This window comes from Corvus hawaiiensis, chromosome 9 (assembly GCF_020740725.1).
Source record: "Corvus hawaiiensis isolate bCorHaw1 chromosome 9, bCorHaw1.pri.cur, whole genome shotgun sequence".
Lineage (NCBI taxonomy): Eukaryota > Metazoa > Chordata > Aves > Passeriformes > Corvidae > Corvus > Corvus hawaiiensis.
The window spans coordinates 11370499-11395231 of NC_063221.1; the positions used below are offsets into that span (position 1 = coordinate 11370499).

The 24733-nt window shown below is 37.7% G+C and overlaps 2 long non-coding RNA genes across 2 annotated transcripts in view; one reads left to right on the forward strand and one right to left on the reverse strand.

The window, feature by feature from the left end:
• Positions 1-1108, forward strand: part of LOC125330325 — a 55612-nt gene extending 54504 nt beyond the window's left edge. The window contains exon 9 of the long non-coding RNA XR_007205460.1: positions 116-1108. This is a non-coding gene — a long non-coding RNA (uncharacterized LOC125330325). The remainder of the gene's footprint in view (positions 1-115) is intronic.
• On the reverse strand, positions 161-24733 carry LOC125330326. Its single transcript, XR_007205462.1, has 5 exons — positions 24658-24733; positions 23365-23448; positions 6963-7089; positions 5440-5749; positions 161-271 (listed from the first exon to the last, which is right to left on the reverse strand). It is a non-coding gene; the product is annotated as an uncharacterized LOC125330326 (long non-coding RNA).

Sequence of the window (24733 nt, forward strand, 5' to 3'; positions counted from 1 at the left end):
TAAGTTTATGCAGCGTATTTCCCCCAGCTATCAAAGTGGACAGACACTGTATTAACAGCTCTACATGTCTCCAGGTACTTTTAATCCCTTTCCTCCCACTCCATTCTTCATTCAGGCAATGAGCTTCAGTCAGACTCACCTCAGTGGCCCAGCACAGCAGTCTGCATTTAGAGGCAGAAAACCTGAATCTTCACACTGCTGACCTTATTGTTTCACAGACAATCACTTGATTGCAAGTCATCAGGTTTCAGCAGTTCAAAGAGATCAACCTCTGGAAAAGAAAAGCAGAAAGAAGGAATGAACCCATGCACAGGACCAGGGCTCAATTACAACTGAACAGACAAACATGAGACTGATGTAATATAATGTGGATAAATAGTAGTGAAAAGAGCTTCTCTAATCTCTCGTGTGCAGTGTCAGAACACAGCCAGCCAGAAGTTTGCGGCACACCAGTGTGCCTACATGGCCTGCAGGGAAGGCAGTGCTGGCAAGGGCCACAGCAAAGGCTGGGCAGGACAGCTGTCCATCTCCAAAGTCTCCAAATGGAGCAGTTCTGTGTTTCACCCTGTGAGCCCATGTCTACCTTATGCTTTGGTGTAGAGAGAACAAGAGGCTCTCCCTGAAGAAGAGCCAGGGTGGAAAACCATTTGAGAGTGTGTGAACACATCCTCCGCATCCTCATCCAGAGCCATCGCTTTTCTTGTCCCACAATCAGGTGAGTCCAATTAGAAGACATCCAGCAAAGAACTTGCTCCACCCCACCAGCATCCTGCAGCTCTCCCTAGAAAATTTGTCATTTCCACAACAGAGTCAATGAAGATAAATATCTAAAGTTACATAGAACTTACAAAGGTTTAGACTAACAGGGGCAGTTTGGAGAAGGATACCTTTGTGGGTTTATAAACTACTGCTTTTCTTCTACTATTCTTTATAGTTTGTGGTATTGCATGCAGTAAGAAGAACTTGGAGACATCAGTGTTATATGGCACTTGGACTCAAATCTAATATAATTTGATATTAGACTCACCAGGGCTTTAGAACTCAAGTGAGGCTGTGAATTTCAAGTGTATTTTTTGATAAACTATTTGCAAAAAAGATGTATTCCAAATGTTTGCTCATTTAATTAGAACATAAAAGATTTTTCTCTTTGACTGGAGCTTGCTTCTGACCCTTCTTGCCTGTGTGTGGTTTGTATTGTTCTTGGCTAATGAGATATAGGATATGTACTAAACATTTACACATTAAAGGCATCCTTCATTCAGCATGAAGGTGTTGATACATCAAGGATACCTCAAACATGCTGAGATTCCAACAACTTGTCAGACAAATTAGCACCTTACCAATCGGGGGTAAAATTGAGTTTCACATTTCTCCCTGGTGGGAAGAAAAAAAAATCAAAAATCACTGTAGCTTAATGGTTTCTTTGCAAATAGGAACACAAAAGGCTTTATCACCTCTGTAGTGTAAATTATAGCCCTCACCGACCATCTGATTTTAATTCATTGGTTTTAAATGATCCCAGGCAGTTCAGAGCAAATCCATTGTGTCTTTCCTCTCTTAGAGCAGACATCTTCCCTCTTTAAGTTCATATCTTTCACAATTATTCAAAATTTACACTTCTGTATTAAAATGGAAGAAAATGAATCTCAAATCTGTGTGCTTCACTAGCATATAACTGCCAGAGGGGTTTAACCCAAACTCTAAGGAATGTGTGGAATTATGGGACTGAATTATGGCAATTAAACTAAAAAGATTACATTTTTTTAATGTTTGTTTTTCAGCTGACTAGCCCTTAAAAGAAGCGCTCAGTGCTTCAGATTGCTGACACTCTGCCTGAGACAGTCAGGACACCAGAAAAACCCACAGTCGGATAATCCAGCCTAACCAGGTATCCCAAAGCAATAACTGGGCTGGGAGCAAGGCTCAACCTCAGGTGCTGTAGACAGTACAGCAGGAACCAATGACCATTCTTTACCCATAAGATGCAAACCATTTATATCCTGGGGCAATCGTGACAAATTCCTGCCTGCATAAGATTTGGGAGAGGGGGTTACTATCATAAACCTCTAAAATAAGAATTATTTATGCATCAAAAGGGCTTGCTTTAACTTACATACCTGACCTAATCACAAACATGTATTTTCTAAGATCATGAGATCAGCCAAAGAACATCTAATCAAAGCAAGACGGAGCTTAAGGTTTCATAGAGATCAGTTATAAAACAAAGTTTCCCTTCAGCAACTTCTTCGTTCTCAATAATCTCAAATTTAGCAGGTTTTTTATATGTATACAGGATAGATATTTGAGGAGGATTTTCCTGGTTAAAGTTGCTTTTAACTCCTTTCATAAGGCGTTTTCAACATAAGAATTTCATTATCAGCCCTTCTAATTTGTCATTAAACCCTAAAACCTAAACGGCACATACATACATCTTTGTTCCACACCTGGGTATCTGCTCAACGGGACTCTTATCCTATGGCCACAGCTTCTCCTTTACTGAGACAGAACACACAAGACTCAAAATCATACTAAACTCATTATGGAATAGCTGCCTGGGAGAAGAATGTTACCAGAAGCATGTATTTAATTCTGAGTGCCACCTCCTCCTCTGCAGGTGTGTTTTTCAGAGTTCTCAGCACAAAAAATGAGTAGAGCTGTTAGTGCTCACCATCCATAACCAGGCAGATGAGGGCTGCTGAAGCACAGAGATGGGATCGAATGATGACATTTTGGGCATCGCACAGCTATGTCAGATTTGTAAACCAGATTCTTATACAAAGAACTTCATATAAATATCTGGAGAAAATTAAAGAGTTCTATTTTTCATAGTACACGTTTATGGAGCACTTAGAGCAGTGCCCCTGCTCAATAACACATATTAGATACATTAAATAACTTGCACAGGTTTTTGCTTTGAGGGAAAAAAAAATCCCAAAGAAAAAGATGCAGAACGTTCAAATCCTTAAAAGAGACATTTTTATTCCCCATACATATAGTGACATGATTTATAAATATGTAATTAAAAGGAGCATAAATCTGTAGATAAGTGTTGGTATTTGACTGAAACACTAATGGCAAGCACTAACTGCATGTGGTCTGTTGTGTGGCTACTGGAATCAAGTAGTGAAGAGGATCACAGTTCCTTATTAGTTAGGACCACCTAGAGTGATGGAAAGCTTGAATGATCAAAGAGAAGACAGTTTTATGCTGTAAATGTTGATATACTCCTGAGCTTTCTAACTCATTTTAAGGTCCAGTGTGAACACTTGACATGTTAACTACTAAGCAGGGAAACAAGTGTAGTATTACACTACAAAAGTTCTGTTTGCTTCAAAGATAAGTGAATGGTATTCAGTGTTCTAGTCCAGTCCCTTATTGGATCACAAAATAGTTTTTTATTAGTACCAGAACTCAACAACTTGGTTTTGCCTACCTTAAGCAAGAATAATTAGCCTTTCTTGCTAATAACAGCATATGAAAGAACCTATCCTGCTTCGTCTGAATAGTCACAGTGATCACTGGTGAATTAGGGTGAAAAAAATTCGTTACTTAATTTCTTTGTAGAAGCCAGAGTAATCCAGAGTGAGTGTTTGCTTTTCATAACTTAGTCTTGCAGTCCCATGGAATTGTTTCTGCCTTGTCCAAACAGCTGAAATGTTTCAGAGAGGATGAATGTGTCTCTGCAGTATTGTTGGTCATGAGAAGCTGCACCTCATGAAAGGTACAGTTCTTCCTTTGTGAAAGAAACCTGTTCCCATGAGTGTAAATGCTAACAAAAACATGACTGAAACAAGCTCTGCTTTGGAATGGATGTAAAACTGAAGAGTGAGAATTGTCTTGCAGAATTCAAGTGGTTCTAAATTCTCTAAGCAAGGCTTCAATTTATTCTCATATATCTGAAATTATTTTGTTTGTTGCTGTTCAGACTCCAGCCCTCAGGCTGTTCAGTAGGTTATGGCTTTTGATTCTGGGATTCATCAAATAAAATCTACTCTGGATATAGAAAAGCCTTCTCGTTCAAGTGACAGGTGCTGGAAAGTAGTCTGTATTAAGAAACCTGAACATTGATTTTAAATTCTGTCTCTGTCTCAGGAAAAAACCTTAACTTCTAATTGAATAAGATTAGTGATCTCCTCTGAGAGAGCTTTCATTTAACATAACTGAGGGACATAAGCAGGAAACACATGCAGTAAAATAACAACCTGATGCTCCCAGTGAGGGTGAGTTTTAATAAGAAGTTTTACCCTCCTCACATATCAGTTTAGAACTTCTCTTTAAAAGCTCTTCACAACTCTTAACCTGATAACCTTTAAATTCTCTAAAATCACCAGAGTTTTAAGGTGTTAAGCACCTTGGTATAGCCGTTAAAATTTTTTTATATTTAATATATTTATATTTGCTTTGATACTACATAGAAATGCATATTATTAATTAACCATGAAATATATTTAATGCTTAATCTCACTAAATAAAAAACATACACCAGCTGGAAATATATTCCCAGATATTATATATGGGTTCTTTGAAGCCTGCAATCAAGTAGATAGTTCTCAATATAAAATGGACCACTGCCTAATCAGAAAAGTGGCCCCCCCTCCTTGCCAGTATCTAAAATCCATTTTCTCCCTCCTAAAATGTCAGGACATCTTTGTTGCAACATCTTGACAGAGGCTGAAGAGAAAAGAGCTGTATGTATGGTCATATGCTCCACTACAAAGTCAGCATCACTTCACAGAGTCCTTGAGCTTGGTGTAAAGATGCCCCAATCTCATTGGAGTTTGCTTTTTCAGACCACTTAATCCTGTACAACACTAGTACAGAATCAGGAATGAGCTCAACATCCAAATTCTGCATTTTTGAAGTCACAATGATAATCCTGGTTTGGGGTTCAACTAGAAAAAAAATATCCATGTTCAGATTTGAGGAATTAATTTAACCTTTTTGAAGAAATTAGAGGCTGGGGCTGTCAACTTTGAACCATCCCCATGTTTAAGGTTCAGACCTCATTAGTTTTGGCTAGGAATACTCTCTAATTACTAAGAGAGTTTCCTCAAGTTGCACTTTAGAAATTCATTTTTTTTGTAAGCTGTAAAGTATTCATAAAAAGCTAAAAACTGTGGGAAAATTAGCATTGATGGATGTTTTCTTACCCTCCATCAGGAAATGATGTACTTGAAACTCATTACAGATCTTCACAGCAACTCTGCTGAATGTGCCTTGGGCTTTGTGCTGATCAGCACACACAGAATTTACTGCATAATTCATCTCTCTTGTGTCACATTTAATGTATAACATGTATTTCCTGTTAATTATGAAAATAAGAAGGCGTCCTTTCTTTTGGAAACATAATCATGAAATTACTACAGAAATTAAGAAACATGGAGTCCTATATTACCTCTTGCACAGAAATAAGAAGAAAGCACTGCAGTAAGTACTCACCAAACAGGATTTTGTTCTTGATGCACCAAGCACAGCCTCTCCCTGTGACCACACCAGGAGAGGTGCATGGATGGGATCCTTGTTGTCCTGCCAGGGTCACCGTTCTCACTGGAGCTGTGGTACGGCATGTGGTCCCCTTAACTTTCCTCTGCTGAGAGAGCTTTGGATGTTTTCATGTCTCTTTTCATGGATGTCAATGAAACATTAGGCATACTGTATCTCATTTTCCTCATTCAAGGTTGAAGATTATTCAGTAATATTCTACTTCACTTCACCCATCCATCTATATGTGTCTGTTCAGCTTCCCTTACTAAAAGAATGAAGAAACAAAAATCCCATCTCAGCATCATACCCACACCAATACATCTTATGGGTTATATATTATCTGCCATCAGGGGAGGAGAGGGGAAGAGTAAAGTGATGGAGCAGAAGAAGAAAAGGAGCAACACCATAAATCTGAAAACATACCATTATTATTTGGAATAAGAAGGGGGCTCATCTGTACTCAATGGTACATTTGGCCGGCACATTTTCATTGTCACACCGATTATTTCCCTTTAGAGAAACAATCCGGTGCTGGGATTATTTGGTCTGTGACTGTTCCTCAGGAAAGTTTGATGGGGCCCTTGGAGACCACATATTACCTCTCACTTGTGGGGTAGTCCCATAATTCTCCCTTTTCAGAAACTTTCAGGTGATATTCCCTTTTGTCTCCTGCCCACATAATAAACCTTCACTCATAATTGTTAAGATCAAAAAGCTGACAAGCTGCCTAAAGCTATATAAAGTTGTGTTATCAGTAATAGTGCTGGTGATCTCTAGAGAGACAAATGAGTGTGGATAAAAAGACGTATTATCAGTAGTGGCTTTCAGGACACAGGATAAATTTCCATTTCCCCACCTGAAGAAACACCTGTGGCAGAACCCCACTGAAACAATCCCGAAGGACAAGAGCATGACTTTGGCAGCTTCTTCTCCAGGAGGCTTTAACTTCATTGTTTCTTATGCAGATATGAAAAATTTTACTGCCAGAAGTAGCAGTTAAAGTGATCTGGCTGTTAAAAAAAAAAAATGGCCTGAGGGAAGATTTCATTCTGACACAGCTGATCTCTCTAAGAAACAAAAGCAGCCTTGGCAAGAAGAATTTAGGTGTTTTTAACCTTCTTCTTCAGGGTGGCATTTAAAATCATGTGAGCAAACAGTACACTTAGAACTAGTTACCATAGTATCTGAATTTCTTGTGGCATACTTAAGCATCAGTTCCTAGAGTCACATGGCTGTAAAATCATCCACTTTTTAAAAAATACTCTATTCATGATTGTGAGAAAAATCTAGGAAGTCACTTCTAAACTGACAAAGCCAGGAAGGCCAGGCATACCAAATGTGCTCACTGAGCTGCAAACTCATAGCTTTGAAGTCATTCTCATGATTTCTAGATACTTTCGATATATTTTATTGAAGTGTGGGATGGCAATGCTGCAATTTTTGGGACAAAACTTTTACCGTTCCAAAACCAAACATACCTCTTACAAATCAGTGGTATAAGCAGTCAGTCCTGCCTTTACAGATGGCTGGACAATGCCTCTTTAGCCAATTTAGGAAGTGAAGATGCAAAATGTTTCTGAATAATGCAAGCAAACATGAAACAACCTGTAAAGAGAAAATATCATGGAATATTCTTTTATGAAATGCCGGGGAATAATATAGTCATCTTACAATGGAAGCTTTTCCCATCACCTTCGTATTTCACCTCAGGGCAAATTCATAGATTTTTTTTTTTCCCCCTCAAGATATTGATTCTTTTGTATATCCTAAATAAGATTTAAGTAATAATTCTTTTATTTTTTTTTAGCTCTCAGGTTAGGAGCCTTACTTTAGAACAGCCCATTTCATCGTTATATGCCGCACTTATTTTACGTTTCTTGCATTCTTGAGGATATTTTTCCATGAAAGTTTATTTTGTCACTTTTTATCTGTTGGAAGTTGGTTTAAAACATTAGCAAAAAAGAAAGCAATAGAATTATTAAGACACATTCCATGCTATAGGTCCACTTCTCCAAATGTTCATAATTTTTCCTTCCAAGTCCACATATTTCACTAAACCTTGTCTTGTTCTATTTCTCACCCTCAGGTTTCTTTCACTCTTCATTGGCATAAACAGAGAGACTGATATTCTTTGAAAATATATCCACAAAATCATTTGCTCTTGACATTCAATATCTTATTTGGAAGAATATTTTATGTAAGAGCTGAATTATTGATAGACAGCCTTAACATAACGTTTAGGGCAAAATATTGTTGCTGTATTAAACTTTATTGTATTACTTTCAGTTAAAGTGATGGAAGAGCTTGATCTTTGTAGCTTTAATCACAAAGATTCAGAAAATTTGACAAATCAAATTGAATCTGCCAGACCAAAATGTGCACCTTCTTAGTTTTGCTGAAGAAAGACTCCACCAAGTTCTAAACTTAAGAGGGGAAAAAAAGAGCCTGTTCTCTCTGTAGAAATAAGGCAGCTCTTCATGGCCCAGTCTTTTAAAGCTGGGAATTCCTGGCCAATAGAATTATATTGCTCTAGAAAAAAACATATAACAAAGTTCCTACATAGTGAATACACAAGGGAATTTTAAATACAATTTGTATGAAGGCTTCTCAAAAATAAAATTTTTCAGCATTCTCTGAAATTTCTGTCAATACACTTAACAGTCTTATTGTAGACAGACAGGCTCAGAAGATACTCAATTGACCTCAAAGAATACCAAACAGCATTTCCCAGATGTGTTATCTCAGGTCTCCTGAGCCCCATGCTCTCTCCTGGCTCTAATTTAAATTTTCCATTGATAACCATTATTGAGAAGAAAAAAACATGTGGCCTGATTCTGATGCCATGCAAGGTTTAACTCCAGCCTTTTATCTGGAAGAAATGTCCATAGGTGTAATGGCACTGGGTCAGACCTCAGATCCGTGTCCTGGATCCAACAGTGATCAACAGCTGATCACCATGGAAATACCTATGGAAGGGCCCTTTTTTAGGTCAGTTGAGAATAAGAGTCAAAACTATCCCTAGCACCAAGTGTTACAATTTGTCTTAGCCCCCCATAAAGCATTGCTATGATTATTCACACAGCTTTGTTCTCCTCAAATTATCTGACAGACTATTAAAAAATAATAAACCACTATAATGAATAGAATTTTGCCAGATTTTCTCAACTCAAAGGGAACTTCTCCTGAACATGCAACTAGGCTTTTATATGATGTTTTGGCACAACTGCTTTATAGAACTTAGAGTAAAGCAAATCTTCTCCCAGATCCTCAACAACTCACCTTAAATCTAGAGACTCCTCAAACCAAAGCCCCTCCTAAGTCAATTTAGTTGTTTTCACTCCATATCACACTTTATTGCCTCTATGCTTCTCTCTCAAGAACGACAAAATGATGTGGAGGAAGCCAATTGCTGATACCAGAAAGGGCTGCCTCGCTAGGGGTGGGATTTATTTCACAGCGAACAGTCACAGGACCATTAAGAAACTATTTCAGCATCCTTTACTCAAAGGAGGAATATTACCAGAGAATTAGATAAGAGGGAATCCCAATTTCAGTATCAAAATATTTAACCATAAACTAATGTCTCCTCTTCCAGACTTGTTCCTCCTCTCAGAGCTGCACATCATTGTGCATCATGGAAATGAAACAGCAGATGTTTCCAAATATAGAGCCAGAGTCATTGTGCTTTCAGCTGTCTTCCTGGACTGCAGACATACATTATAATTGTAGTGAGAAAGCCGCCTAAAACACCTGACAAAATTAGGGAGGAGGTCTAACATTTTAAATAATGAGCATATTAAAAATATTTATAGCTGATATTTGAAAGATGCAGAGTGGGGAAGGTGGAACTGCTTAGTAACATCATTCCTGCAGCAAGCCCTTTCAGCTAAATCCCTGTACAACATCCAGCTGGACGTCTGCAGAGGAATTTGACACTGACATCCCTGGTAGTCATTCAGTGGGTGCTGGCTGATGAAAGATACTGAGTGCTTAGAGTAAGAATCCTGTTGAAAACCTGTGGCAGCTTCAAAAACAAAACCAGGTAGTGGTTTCCAAAAAGGAACAAAGTATATTGCGAACTTGATACTCATCTCAATTTATAGTTGATCTTTAATCTGCAAACCCACCCACAAAACAATTGCTAGCTGATTTTCATTGTATGTCTTGCTGAAAGAGAAAAGGCAATTGGTGGTATGATGCACTTTCACTGTTAGAAATAGCTGTGCCATTTGGAAGTAGTGGAGGAAAGGTATGAGCTTGTTGTTTAGGACCATCTGTCTTCAACATACACTACATAAGATTAACTTTTAGTTAGAAGAATTTGTTTCAAAAGATAGATATAAGTCATGTTTATCCATTTTTTTTGGAATGGACAAAGGATAAGTTCTCTAAGATCCATGATGACAGTAACTAAAAAGAAAAATATTAGAATTAAAAATGGACCCAACCTCAGAATTTGCACGGATACAAAACTCAATATCCCTGGGATTTCCAAAATATATGTCTCTGTGTCTCCCTGAGCTACTATTTTCACCAGGTTTTGAAGTCAGGTGAAAATGTCATTATTCCAATCCAACGAGTGTAATCTCCTCACTTTCCAGTAGGACACGAGCCACAAGGGGATACCGTTTACTGTATCCCCGAGCATATTGAGAAATAGTCAATGCTGGGAATAAACTCCAAGGTGGTCTTGTATAGGGACTGAAAAGAGAAGTTCAGAGTAATTGCAACTGCAAAACATGAATATCATATTGATGTTAGGTAATTTTGCATAGTATACTGACAAAAAAAATCTGTGGAATGCTCAGGATGAGAAGACAACACCACTGCGGTGTGAAGGACCATAATCTCTAGCCATTTATGCATACATCTGCTTATTTATCAAAAATAGACCTATTTCCTCTCCTTTGTAACTGTATTTGTTGATTTTATTTGAAATTTCAGCAACAGGAAAGCCTTTTGCACTTCTTGGATTTGTTGTGTTCATTTCACAATGAAGATTTAGTTTTTATTTAAACTGGATGGCCCAATATATTCAGTTCAGCTACTAGATTGACTGACACTGAGTTGTCAAATGCCTGTTACGAATAGTATACAGAAGGAGAACAAGTTGACCTTGAACTTGTTAAATGTTTTATGAATACTACCCATTTCCAGAAAAATATGAATCTGTTTTCCAGATTTGCTCTTTTTGCTTTCCCTAAGGCCGTTCTCAGTAACAATTGCCTTTCATCTTACTGATCTTCTTGTTAAATGAAAGGTTTGGGAAGGAGAAAACAACATTCTAACTATGAATTTAATACTTGTGGATTGTAGAGAATTGATTATATTGAAGACTAAATTCCCGGACTTAGCCAAAGGCTATCAAGAATATTGGGGCTATAATGCTAGCCTTCCTTCCTAAAACCTGTCAAATTCTGTTTTATAGTTTGCTGTTGCTGGGCTGATTTGGTCTTGGTGACTTTTCTCTTAATAGCCATTTTCACAGCTAAGCAAAGTCAGAGCCAATGATGCTATTCAAACAGAATAAATAAAAACAATCATGGTTTTGATCTGTCCAGCTCCCACAAACCCATGCTTTGTTTCCAAAGATAAGAACGTGACCTTAGCACCTCCAGCTGGCATTGGAAACACGGAATCCTCGTGCATACACCAAAGAACACAACAAGAGAGGGAGGAAGTTAGTGCTATAGGATCCAGGTTGTAACCAGCAGAGAAGCACTCTAAACAGAATTAATTTAAGACACTATATTCAGTACTGGATTTTGATCAAATACTTCAAAAGTAAAAAATAGCATTTAATTTCTTCTGCCATGAAATACATTGGCTCCTTTTCAAAAGCTACTTTCAGCTCTTTCAGAATTTGTGGGCAAAGTGGTTTCTAGCTAATACATAGTTTTAAAATGCTGTTTTGAAAGCCTCTTGTATGATAGAGTTCATAGCAACAGCTTCTGCTACTGCTTTAAGAGCACAATAAGGTTTAATAAGAGGAGGATGCACTTCAGTTCATAGATTGCTTGTTTTCTGCTTTACTTTATTCATCATAATCTTTACCTATGCTTAGTTTAAAAAAAAAAAATCAGAAATAAAAATGCCAGTGACCAGTATTGACCTTCTGTACTCAACAGCAGGTTCCCTTGATCTGGATCGAACCTGTCTCTGTCAGTAACTGCTTTTTCAGGAGACAGTTCTATTTAAAATGTTTCACAGGGCATCTAGTTATTTGTTCATTTGTCAGGAATGGTGGAAGAGACTATAATAGACAAGCAGCCTCAGCTGGCTGCTGGATGTAAGACTAGATCCAGTCATTTCACAAAGACAAGATGAGTATATATTTTCTGTGCTCTGTGGAAAATAGATTTATGATGCGTCTTGACCCAAGACTTATTAAAAAACCCATTCTCAATATTAATTGAAATTTAAAATGTCCTTAGGAATTTCATTGCAAACATTTTTACTCTACTATTGGTTTTGATGTTAAGAATGAGAGGTGTGTGGCATGGGCTGCAGTACGGTGCACATGGCAGCTATCAATTCCACACCACAAGATCTGTTTGTCAGTTGAATGTAAACGGAAATGTTTTCATGCAGATCATGTCCCCCCTCATCTGTACGACACACTCATGGCAAAGCTGGGAAAAGAACAGTCTCTTATGACAATCTTGTTCGTATAGTGAAAGGTACCTTGGTCTTTGTGGTTTTCAAAGAAGAGCTGAAAAAGAGCTTCAATGAACACTGATATATGTAATATGTATTCAATGTCATTGAATGTGAGGTACAAGTGTAGTCCAGACCATCCAGTGTCATTTGCAACATCAAAGACCACTGATGTCAGTTAGAGAGGCAGTTGGAGTGCCCATCCTACGTTAGACATGGTGAGAAGAAACTCGAGACCTGTTCCTTTTCTTCTGACACACTTACAAGACAAACACATGCTCCATTAAAAATAACACAGCTCTGCTCTGATATGTTTCTCTCCCATGTGTCTGACTTAAAAATATGCCTCAGTTCACAGCGTTATGCTTATTAAGATATAACATTACTGCTCTGCAACGAGCCACTTCAGAGAACACATCAGGAAGCTGGGTCCCATTGTGTTAAGAGGGCAACCCCTTCAAACTCAGCACTGGAGCTAAACATTCTCTGCTTGCAACACTCTCTCATCTTGCATCCAGAGTTTATTTTTGCTTTTTTTTTTTTTCCCTCTTTTTCTTGTTTTGTTATTTTCTTGAGTCATATTGGTTCCACCTCTGAAAAGCTATAGTGACATAATTGACACTACAGCGGCTGAGGCTGAGAGCACTAGAAAGCAGCATATTACATTTTCTTTGCACAGGTCACTGAGCATCCAGTATGATTTTAGCACATCTTGTTGTGGAGAGCTTTTAATGCTAATTTGTTACTATTATTTAAGAATAGTCTGCTGACAGGGAGACTACCAGCATGCTGTCTAAACATTAGGTATTATTTCGACCTTGCTTTATTCCTGCAGTAAAACCTGATCGCAGGTGGGAAATGCAGGTTGTTATTCACACATTAACCAACAATAAGGGCAACCCAGATCATAACTGCACATGGAAGGTGAGTGTATGGAAATGATGGAGGGCTTTCTTCTTCTTTTGGCCCAAAAAAAGGGTTTTACTTGCATGGCACTGATTTTTTGCCTTAAAAATAAGACATCAAACATTAGGCATAAATAATGCAGAATGCCACTGCACCTGTGGAGCACATACAATGCTTCCAGTTGAAACAATGAAAATGTTGAAGCAATTAGAAATATGAAAAGAAGCAGATTATAAAATTATTCTGCTCTGTATCTTATCAGTAAAGACAGTTTAGGTGGATTTGTTGCACAGATTTTTGAATGAACATGTATAAGAGGACAGTATATCCTGGCTTAGGAGTGGCAGGTCACCAGTTTTCCCCCAGCAGGTTCACTGTCCCAGAGATTCCTCACTGAAATTACCAGTGAAAAGCCTGACCCCAGGGACAGGATTGTTGTCATGTGGCAGTAGCTGGGAATGTTTCACATACTTAGCACTTATGCATACAACAGCTCTTCTTAATTGTTTTTGCTTCAAAATTTCTGCAGAAAAGCAATTCAATGAGGCTGGTTAAAGTGTTACAGGTTTTAGTGATTTTTTGGGTTTTTTAAAGACTTTATGCTTCTGCAAATTTAAGTATCAGTATAAACTTTTTTTTCAGAGCTGAAAGTTCATCATAAATTGATAATCTTTATAAACATCCTCCTTTAGTATAGTTTGATCAACATAATTGTTCTTGCTCCCAGCCTAAATTACTATTGCCACTGAGAGCCTGTTTGGGGTAATGATCATTTATGAACGATCTTCCATTATGGGAATGAACTTCCATTATGAACTAGAGCAGCTGAAGATTTGTCATGGGTATTTATTCACTTCTTCCTAAATACAATTTCCCATCTCATCTGATGAGGGGCTTCAGTTTAAACCTCTGCTTGAGCCACATTCTTGAGCTGAAGGTTTTTCAAAAGTGCTGTCCATGTTACCACTGGTAACATGATGCACATCTCACACATCTGTTTCTCTCAAAAAAGCCTGCAGCCCTCTAGCCTAACACCAACATATTGATGCTTCGTATCAGATATTGCAAAACTTACTGCAAATTTGCATTTGTCCATCTAGCCCTTTAGTCTTGGTCATACAAATAAGGGGTTCTTTGGGCTGCTGCTGTAAGAATTCACACAAGGAACCTTCACATGAACTCATGTGCTGGGGCAAAGCACTTCATACCTGGCCTGGGTCACCTCATGTATATCAAACTACTTCATTCTCAGAAAAAAATTAACAATTAGATGAAGAGATGTTGAGAATAGTTCAACTCTGCTAAGGCAACATTCATTCTGGAGACTAGACCAAGATAAACAAGAAAAAAGGGAAGTCTTTCCCCCAGATCAGAAGAGAGTCCAAAACAAGAGACATCCTTCATCTGCACACAGCTGGGACCTACAGAACTACCTCTTCGTACTGTGCTCTGGGCCCTGTCAGCATGTCACTGTACCTACAAAACAAAGTGGTAGTGTCTGGTAGTCCATCTGATAGAATATCCCAAAATAGTGCCTGGTAAGCCAAGAGGGAAAGGAAAGTTTCCAGGCAAGTTTTGACACAAATTACAAGGACAAAGTGTCTACTTGGAATACCAAGAAAAGAGAAGAGGCTGTGACTTGGACATCACAGACTGTGCAAGCAGATGGGAGATCTGGAAAACTGTGATGAATGTGAAAAGGTGTTTCAGTGCACTTAAAAAAAAAAATGTTGAAATTTTTAATAAAAAAATACAGCAAAAGAGAGAGGATGCATAATAATGTCAGACTGAGAAAATAGCGAAACCTCTGCAGGTTGACATGTAGAAGACACACATTTCGGAAGTCCAAAGAGGTGTAATTTTGTCTGCCATGAAAGGAAGAAGTAAGAATATGACTGAAAATTTGAAGAAAGGCAATGGTTAAGTGTAAGCACAAGGCTCAGTAATACCTGGGAGATACTCGTCTGCAGGTGTCTGACAAGCCCATTTTAGATCATCTTTATGAAGTTCCCAATGGCTAAAGGAGACCCGAAAGATAAGGAGTACCTAAGTATTGCCTCTTTTATCACAAGGACCACAATGCTTTATAACCACTTTAAAATTCAGTATTTCAAATTAATTTACTAAGGGAAAGGTTAAATCTTTTCTACTAAATCTTTGTACAATTAGGCAACCTTTTTCCCCAGAAAGGCTGAAAGTGCCACACAAGGCCTTAAATGTTTTTGGCTGTAAATCATCTCAGATATTCACTCAGTAGGCTTGATCAGTAAGTAACTTTTCCAAAGCCCTCAAAATCCTGGCAGTCTTTGCTCTGAGCTCTAATTCCTTTTGCCTGGAAAAATATGTAGAAGACTGGTCCAGAATAAATCTGATTATTTATATCATAAATAGATATCTGATTTTTGTTTTGAAATATAAATAATCAGTTTTTAAAAGTCTTTTTTTATAAAGAATAAAAACATCCCCAAGATGTATGCAGATACATTAGCATGTGCACATTATTTTATTTCAGAGTGAAAAAGCAGCTACATACCAGATACCCATTACATGAGCGTGTACAGACCTGAGTGTCGAACCACTCTTCCTGATTAAAAGAATCATTCCAAGAATTTTTAATTGTACTTCATTTGCCTGTGCCAAGAGAAGATGAAAATTAGAAACCACAAAAAGATTGAGCTAAGTCTGGTGAACTGGAGGGATAATGGAGGCCAGAGGGTAGGAAAAAAATGTTATTTTCTATTTCTTAGTGGTAAAAGTCCTGATAAGGTGGATGTTTGTTTACATTCCTCAGACATGCCCTCTAACATTGTGAGTCTTCAGCAAACACAAGCACTGATACAACAGGCATCTATTCAGCTTTCTAATTATGCAAGTACAAATATCTGCCATTTGGATTTTAGCAATTTCAAACAGTAGAAATGAATCTGATAAAGGGAAAAGGTGAATTTTTATGCTGCAATTGTCTCAGTAGGCAGGGAAGGAGGATTAAGCAAAAGTGTTTGTGATCTTAAAGGCAAATTGGATGACATTTTGAAAGATATCTATAAAACCAAGTTAGTGATTGATAGAGATGGCAGTGAATTTTTCCTCAGAGCAATTAAAACTTCAGGGATTTTGCTTTTCTTTATCATTTGCTTACCTATCATTCAAATCTTTAACAGACAGTAAGAAAAACTTCATACGAAAGATTCTTCTTTCATATCACTGAAAGGAGTGCCCTGAGACAGCTTCTAGATCAGATCCAGTGGCACATAAAGAGAATTTTCCAGTCAAAATTAAGTCAAAAGGAAATCAGGATCATAGTGTGTCCTCTTCCCTGTCATGCTGATGCTTACTTGGCACACTGATATACGTTTACCCATTGCTGCCTACCCCAGTTTGCCCACAATGGCTGCCTTGACACAAAGATTCACTTGGCAGATGTTTACTTGCATCACCTTCAGGACCCCAGTGAGTTACCTTGACTGAAAGTCAAGCCAAAAAGATTCAGTGTTTGCCCCTTTCAGGTCCCATTCTGTCTCCTCAGCAGCAAACTACTCCACTCAGTTCAAAAATCAATTTAGTTGCAAGGTCATATGGAAATACCTCACAGTGTGAAAAGCTTGCCTCTGTCTTAGCAGAGGCCTTTGGACTAAGCAGGAAATTGACCACCTAAAAGCTTTGGCCATACTTCACATGCAAAGAACTTTGTGTCCATCTCCTGCACAGCCAGAGCATAAAACTTCGAAAACTCCATGTCGTAATCAATCAAGCTCAGAGGACATGGCCACTCTTGGCACTTCAGCTGGTTTTGCTCCCACTGCGTTTGCTGCAGTTCACTAGCAAAGTATTACAACTCACATGGGAAAAGTGCTGAGTAAAAAATTGTCTTTGCATAGGCACAGAACAGTTCAGATGATGCTATGAATAAGGGAAAGAGAGTTTAGGTTTTTGGAGGTTTTTATCATTTCCATTTCTTAAATTGGTTGGAAGCTTGGTTTGGAGGTCAGGTGTCCTCCCCTAAATTGGCCAGTTGTTTTACTTCTTGTTTATTCCTTGTATTTTCCAAATAACTTATAAATAATTGTGAAGCTGATCTATTGTGATGATTTGTCAAAACATAATCACATAACACAACACAGGCCAGGTTTTAATTGTGCTTTAACTGAAGCCCTTGCAGCCTTAAAAAAATAAAGCAGAGACTTTTTCACTTGCAACCATGAGCTACGGACATATGTGGCCCTATGATGAGCTATTGGTGGGGAGGGCCCACCAGATGGGAGGAATGAAACAGAAATTTTGTTTATTTCTGCAATCAAGCCAAAGTGAGCTGAAAATCCTGAATGAAAAACTTTCCACAGAACTTTTACACAAAGATCAGAGACTTTTTCTTGGGATGTACCACTTGGGAATTTGTGTTCCTTGTTCCTACCACAGTTGTATAATTTTAACATCCCACAGAGCTGACAGACTTTGACACTAACAACTGTGCAGGGAGTAAAACAGATTTACAAGTGGCAGTGACCTTTTCATCAAGGGAAGTAAAGTAGACCACCGTACCCCCGACTCAGTCCTGACAACATCATTCAACATACAGTAGGAAAAGCACTTCAGCAAAAGTTTATGAAAGTGACATTGACACAGCACAGGACATTAAATTGATCCCACCAACATGCCAGGAGTTTTAAGTAGCATCTCTTTCCTTTTTTTCATTGAGATTTGAAGTATTTTCTGCTTTAATAGTTTAGTGTCATCTGTTACTCAGACAATTAAAACACACCAGCACCATTTTAATTACAAATGCATACAGATTTTGACCATCCTTGTAGTAAAAAGACGGATAAATAAAAATTAAACTAACCCATAATTGAATGTTCCTACCAGCATTTCTTTGCATTCATCTGAGACAGCCGTAACACTGTGCTGCCTGGACAGGGCTTATTCACTATCTTGGATCTTGTTACCCTAGCAACTAATAGCCAAGCTGGCTTCAAAAAAAGAAATAGAGTGGCCTCTCTGATTTTTAAAGGAAATTGGCTACTTTAAACCCAGTGAATGCATGTTTTAATTGCACTCTTCATGGTTGAGAATCTCTCCCTCAGCATTTCTTCACAGTTAGTAACAATTTTATTCATCTATGTGGTTTGATGTGTAGATACAGTAAAGCAAAACTCTTCCTAACAGACACTTGAAGCATACTTGATTCATTTTAGGACCTACAAGCCAAAAATTACATCTGCATTTGTTTATGCAGAATCTCCACAACTTCATTTAAATTTGATTTAAAATATGGCTATTATTTTAAACTTCTGTAAGAGTAAGAATAGTTTACTAAGAAGCATTATGCAAGTACAGTTAAGAAAGATACTCCATCTTCAGAAGAAAGAAAATTGTTGGACAAATTTATGGTAAAGCAAATTTTTCGTATCGATCAAGCCCTCAAGGGGCATTAACAACACTTAAGGGACCAAAGCGCAGAAGATGGCATAGCTGACACAGAGAGGAGTCGACAAGAGAACTGAGCAGGGCTGGAAGGAAATGGAACACTTTAACATTACATCCCAGTCATACCAAGGTCCATTGACCCTCTACGCATTCCAGATAATTAATTTACAACACATTAAACCTCTGTGTGAAGAAGGATGTTATGCATCAATTGCATAAGAATAAGAAGCGTTATTGATTTAAGTTTTCTATTGTATCATGCACTGACAGAAAGAAACAATCTAGTGGTTTTTTAAAGACAAAAAAACTCTTTTCTGAAGGACAAGTTTGCTAAATAAGTGCACTTTACACTACATTTAACTGAAGTATTGTTGACACCCGAAAATAAATGCTGTTAGGAAAGAAACCCTCAGCATAATTAGGAGAATATGGTGTGACTGGATAGTATTGGCATTCACTCTAGGAAACAAATACTTTGAGGTGATAATGCTCTCTTTTACAGTAAGAGCTTAAAATAGAAAAAAATATTGACAAATATAATTTAATGAATAAAATATGAGTGAACCTGTTCCATTAATACAGGACGATGTCTAATGAGATTCAAGCCCATTTTCCTCACAGAATCACTGTGCGCTTAAACAAGTAAAAGAAGGAGACTCTCACAGGCTGGCAAACTTAGATTCATGAACATCAGAATGAGTTTCATTTACAGGGGTTTGTTTTCTTCAAATTACAATTTTCAGACAACAGTTAAGAAAATTCAGAAGTTCTGGTGAAAGTTCTGTACTGTTTAGCATTTCTTACTGTAGTTTAGCTTCCCAGGAACACAGGATGCTTAGAAAACCTGGCCTGTATCACTCACAACTTTCAACAACTATTTGAAGTTCATTTAAGACTCGGAGTTTAGGAGGTTTGAATCAGCTTACATGTAAAATACTTCCATGTAAAAGGATCCAATAAATTCAATTTCAAGCAAGCAGTAAAAAAAGAGAGAGAAAACACAGAGAAGCCTTTAACTGATCTGAACTACAATGAACCTCACAATCTGAAGGGAAGGGTTAGTTTCCTGATAGAAAGCTGGATGGTGTTCTGGATTTTGTATAAAACACTGGGAAAGAGTGTATCAAAGATCTAAAATAAAGCCTGGGATTTTGCAAGCCAGTGAAGCTACTGCAGCCAAATTGAAAACAATATGGGAGCATCCCAAACATAGCAGAGAAGTCAAAGCATTACAAGACTCAAATAGAAAAGTGTGAAGAATCTGAGCTATAAAAGCAGGAGAGTGCCCAAATAACTCAGAACTCAGGCACAGTGGCCAATAGTATGAACTATGAAAATCTGTGTGTTTAGGTTTAAGAACAGCAATTTACATTTTTCTGCAAGAGTTTCTGGACACCTGCAAGTATACACATATATTGGCAAAGTGGATGGCAGTGGCAATATTAGATCCAGGATCCCTTTGTGAAACCAAACCACACAGAGACACAAAGAAATGATAGCTTGAAAGCCAGCCATGAACACACAAACAACATGATGGCAGCAACACAGAGACCACTGATGCAAGAAAGGCTGCAGCCATCAGGAGGTAACTTAAACTGATCAAAGAATTCATTTAAAACAAAGATAAACTTTTCTTCAGCATTAAAGTTGGCTATTTAGGTACTTCTGAAAGAAATGTGTCATAGTTTCTCACAATAGTACTGTCAAAACTGAAGTCAAGTGCATTATTTATCGTGGGTACTAATAAAAAATTTAATATCAGTGCTTTCAAAGAGTGAAGAGAACCTTTGGCCTTAGTCTACATGTGTAAAAAGTTATGCATCTGATTCAGAGAAAGTTTATGTTAACTGAAACTAGCTATAAAATACTTACTGCCATTCCCAGAAGGAATCTGATAAGCACCATTATCTCACCCTCTCTTGAAACTGCATAGATTATTTCTCAATTGCAAATAGTTAATTAAAAAAACAAAGCTAAGTAAAATTTGTTACCAAAAGATACATATACTGGTCCCTTTGATACAAGCCCAGTGGAGCAATGTACTATCCCTTAAATGACACTTGTATCATCCATCTGATATTTATTCCCTCTTCAACCATTTCTAGTCCAAAACAAGGGTCTCAAATGTCAGAGAAAAATCAGGGTATGACCTTAGTTTGCTGTGCTCCTCACTTTCTCAAGGTGCCTGATATGAACACCCTTCAGCTGGGCTGCAGGCACCTGTCACTCCCTTTTCATTAGTGCCAGTGAGCAGTTCTGCAATACCTCCCATGTGAGTGTTTGCCAGAGACTTTCCGCAACAAACTGTGCTCTTGCCCAGGCTTAGGATCACACCATCAGCTAAAACAACAGCAACCAAAACCCAGCCCTGGCAGTGCTCTGATGAAAAGAATTATTTCCTAATACCCATGCCAAGATCAGATGTGCACATACTAATAAAATGCAAACTGCCAGTCACAGGAATGAAGGGGATATTATAGGCGTGGCTCCTCTATAATCTACCTGAATTTTCTAAAAACATGTGTGTGTTTCTAGGAGTAGTACAGGATAAAGGGGAGAAAGCTCCAGTAGGTCCAGTCTTGACTCTAACTCAGCAACCTCCTCTCCCAAAAGACTTCTTGACCCATCATAGAAATTTCTCAAGTAGGTGTATCACATTTTCCTTTCTGCACACATTGAGACATCCCCAGGATTTATATGATATAAAAACCAAACTATTATTCATCCAGAGCAACTAAACATTCACAGTGCAGAAGATAAAAACTGATTTTAAAAATTAATTATTTTGGCTAGATATTTTAGATATTCTTTGACATTAGAATTTGAAACACAACATTCAGTGATAATTATTATCTAGAAAAGTAATTCAAACAAAATTTAAAATATCTCAAACCTATCCTTAAAACTGTAATGAAATGAAGGGCAGGTCTATTGCTATTATAGAATCAGAAGGAAAACAAAAGTCTCTTATCATTTGAGATTCCACCAGGTCATATAAATATGCTACAATATTACAAATTTCAGTATCTAAAATAATAATTCAGTATTTCCCCAGAGCAAATTATAGCCTAAATTTTTTTTCAGGGGGGAACAGGGAGGAACAAAAACAAAATAAAGCACAAAACAAACCAAAAAAAACCCCAGCATTTTTCCTTTAAGTTTTACAGTGAAAAATACAAAAAAAAAAAAAAAAAAAAAAAGCATTCAGCTTGAATGTGCCAGCCTTAACTGTCTGCAGCTCAAATGGACAAAATGATGAAGGATTGTAAGGAAAACCAAAATAAATTGATTTCTTGGTGGTGGTGCACTCTCTGATGAGTAACAGCAAGAGAAGAGTACAGATTCCCTTACAGTTGATGACATTGTTTCCCCAGTCTGTATCAGAGCAATTATGTTACTTAGTAGCCTTTTCAATGATGAGATGATGTTAATAAACAACCTGGGTGTGTTCGCCCCTCACTAAATTACAATCAACATTGATTCCAATTTTTCATTTGTTTTTCCCTCCCTCTATGGCAAAGATGAAGCTCTCACATTTCATACACTTGCACGAGTAATCACGCTACTGTTAACTTCTACTGCCCCAGTCAGGGAAATGTTCTTTTTCTCCTTGACCTACAAGGCATGACCCAGTCTCGTGAAACATTATTTCACTATTCTAAAAAACTTTTTTTTCAAATAAGCTGATTCTGCCAGTCTGATGAGAATTTTGAGATTTCCCCTGGTAATCATGATGGTGTATTGAAGAGGGCTGCTACACCAAGGCACAGACTGCCTGCCCACTGCTACCTCCTGCTCGTGCTCCTTTGCCCACCGTGTGCCGTGGTAACCATGGCATTCCCACAATATACACTTCCACCACATCCAGCTGCCACACACTTACATGGCTGCACATGCCTTGTAGGAAAAGGAGGTCAGCCAAGGAAACTGGTCCAGAGGAGCGAACAGAAAGAGAGGCCCAAGCTCTTAATCAGGTGAGACAAGGCAACCATGGGAGAATGTGCATATGACATTTAATGATGGCCAAATATACTCTGAAAAAAAGTTGTAAGTTCAGTTGAATATAAATGTATGTTTGCTTATTTCCCAAGTTATTCTTTTGTCACTCAGAAGAAAAAAAATTCTATATTACAATATTAACATTTTAATGGGATTAATTTTCTGCTTTACTATCCTTTATTGAGTGTTTCACACCATGCACATTGCCATGGATCCTGAGCACCTGACTGATCAGACTTGCACCCTGCATGTCAGTGGTGTACAGCTGATGCACAGATGGCCACATTCGTTATAATGGACTCAAATGAACACCCACTTGTGAATCCATCATACACTACTCACTGACTCCTTGAGATCTAGCTGGTGGCAAAATTCCATTTAAAGTGTAGCAGCAGAGTGTTTATCCTGGAATTGCTGAGATAGCTCAGAGGTTTGGGCTGGTTTTTGGTTCCAGTGATTATTATGAGCAAATGATTTACTGCACAGAGGGTTTCTCTACTCAGATTTTATTAAATAATTGCAAAGTGATTATTTGCAATTGCAAAGAGATGAGCCAGATTCCCATTAGGGGTATATTGCTAGAGTTCTATGATGTTTATTTATCCTGTGGATACTTATTTTATATGTGAACTGTGTATATTTGAAAGACTAGATGCTACATGAATCAGGGTATCACGCACACACATCTAAGGGTGAGGTTATTTTTAAATACTGTTAATTTCATTCAAATCCATATCTTGCAGTCCCTTCTGAAAATGCTTTCCTAATGGAGTATTATGTATGTAATAACTGCAGCATCAGGCTCAAATAGTAACTCAGACTTTCAAACCAGTTGAAAGAATGCAAAATGCAGGTAGATAATACGGGTTTTTTAAAATATTCACCCATACTTACTGTGTTCCTCTCCAGAAGTCATGGGTCATTATTCTTTGTAGCTCTTTTTTCTTCAGAGTAAGACTATGGAATGAAGTCCACATTCTGAAATTACATACAAATATGTTAGAAAAATGGAGTGTTTGAAATCAACTCTAATGTTAAATGCAAAGGACATTCTGGGCTCATTAAGTAAAAATATCTCATTTAATGAGCAGGAAAGCACTGGAGCACACTGAACCCTGACACAAAGCAAATTATTTAAGTGATAAATTATATTTTATGTGGAATGTAAAAGTTAATAATACTCAGGGGTAGGGTAATAAATGCAGAGGTGTAACTAACTTCATTGACTGCTTTACTTACAAACATGCCATATGTACCTGGTTACTTGAAATAGTAATAAAAGGAATTGGCAGAAACTCCAGGAACCAAAGATTCACACAGAGACCTTTGTAGCATTCTTTTCCACTAACAAATCTGTGTTTTATTCTTCTCAAACTCATTATTCTCCTCCCTCTTTCACTCTAGAATATATACCTCCGGTCTTTGCTTTTCACTTTTTGTCAAATATTTGATCTTGCAATCATTAAAACTGAAACCTTCTTATCTACCAGAGACTAATAAACACAGTGCACATTTACCTGCAATGATGCCCCAGAAGTGACCTGAAACTTTACTTGAAGACAACCAACCTATGCTGAAGGAAAACTTTAAATCTACTGCCCTTCTAGTGCATACAAGTTCAGTGGCACTGAATCAATCTCCTGATATTTTTGTCCTCAGAGATCAATGCAACAGACCAGCCCACAAGGATACAGATCCCAAGTACACCACAAGGGTTGTCACCATGAATTTAACTGTCTGCATTAAAACCCTTTCTCTATATTTCAACAGTGTAAAGGAAACAATTCATACACTTCTAATAGAAAACAGAGGAGTCTGCTCAACAGCAACTATTTCCAGTGACTATTTCCTTAATCCTAAAATGTAATTTGCATCACCAACATGGTCCTTTTTTCTTTCCATTTTCTTTTCTGTTTACATTTACAGGTCAGCAGGTAGTGCTTTATTCCCACTGGTTGTTACCTTGAATTGGTACAGTTTGTACATGTATGAGACATTCACACAGCATGAGTATCACATTTGTCAGAGTCCACCAGCAAAGCTGTTGTACAGAAACAATCAAATGAATTATGAAAGGAATCAAATGAAAGTTTATCCACTGCATTGAAAATTACCCACATACGTGCAATTGGTTTTTTAGGAAAAAGAGTTTACATTCAATTCTGAATTAAATCAACTTAATTTTACCCTGCTTTTTAGTTTGCAAACTTGTGATGGTGATCAGTGATCTTATGGCACCAATAAGTGAGCTCGAGCTATCATT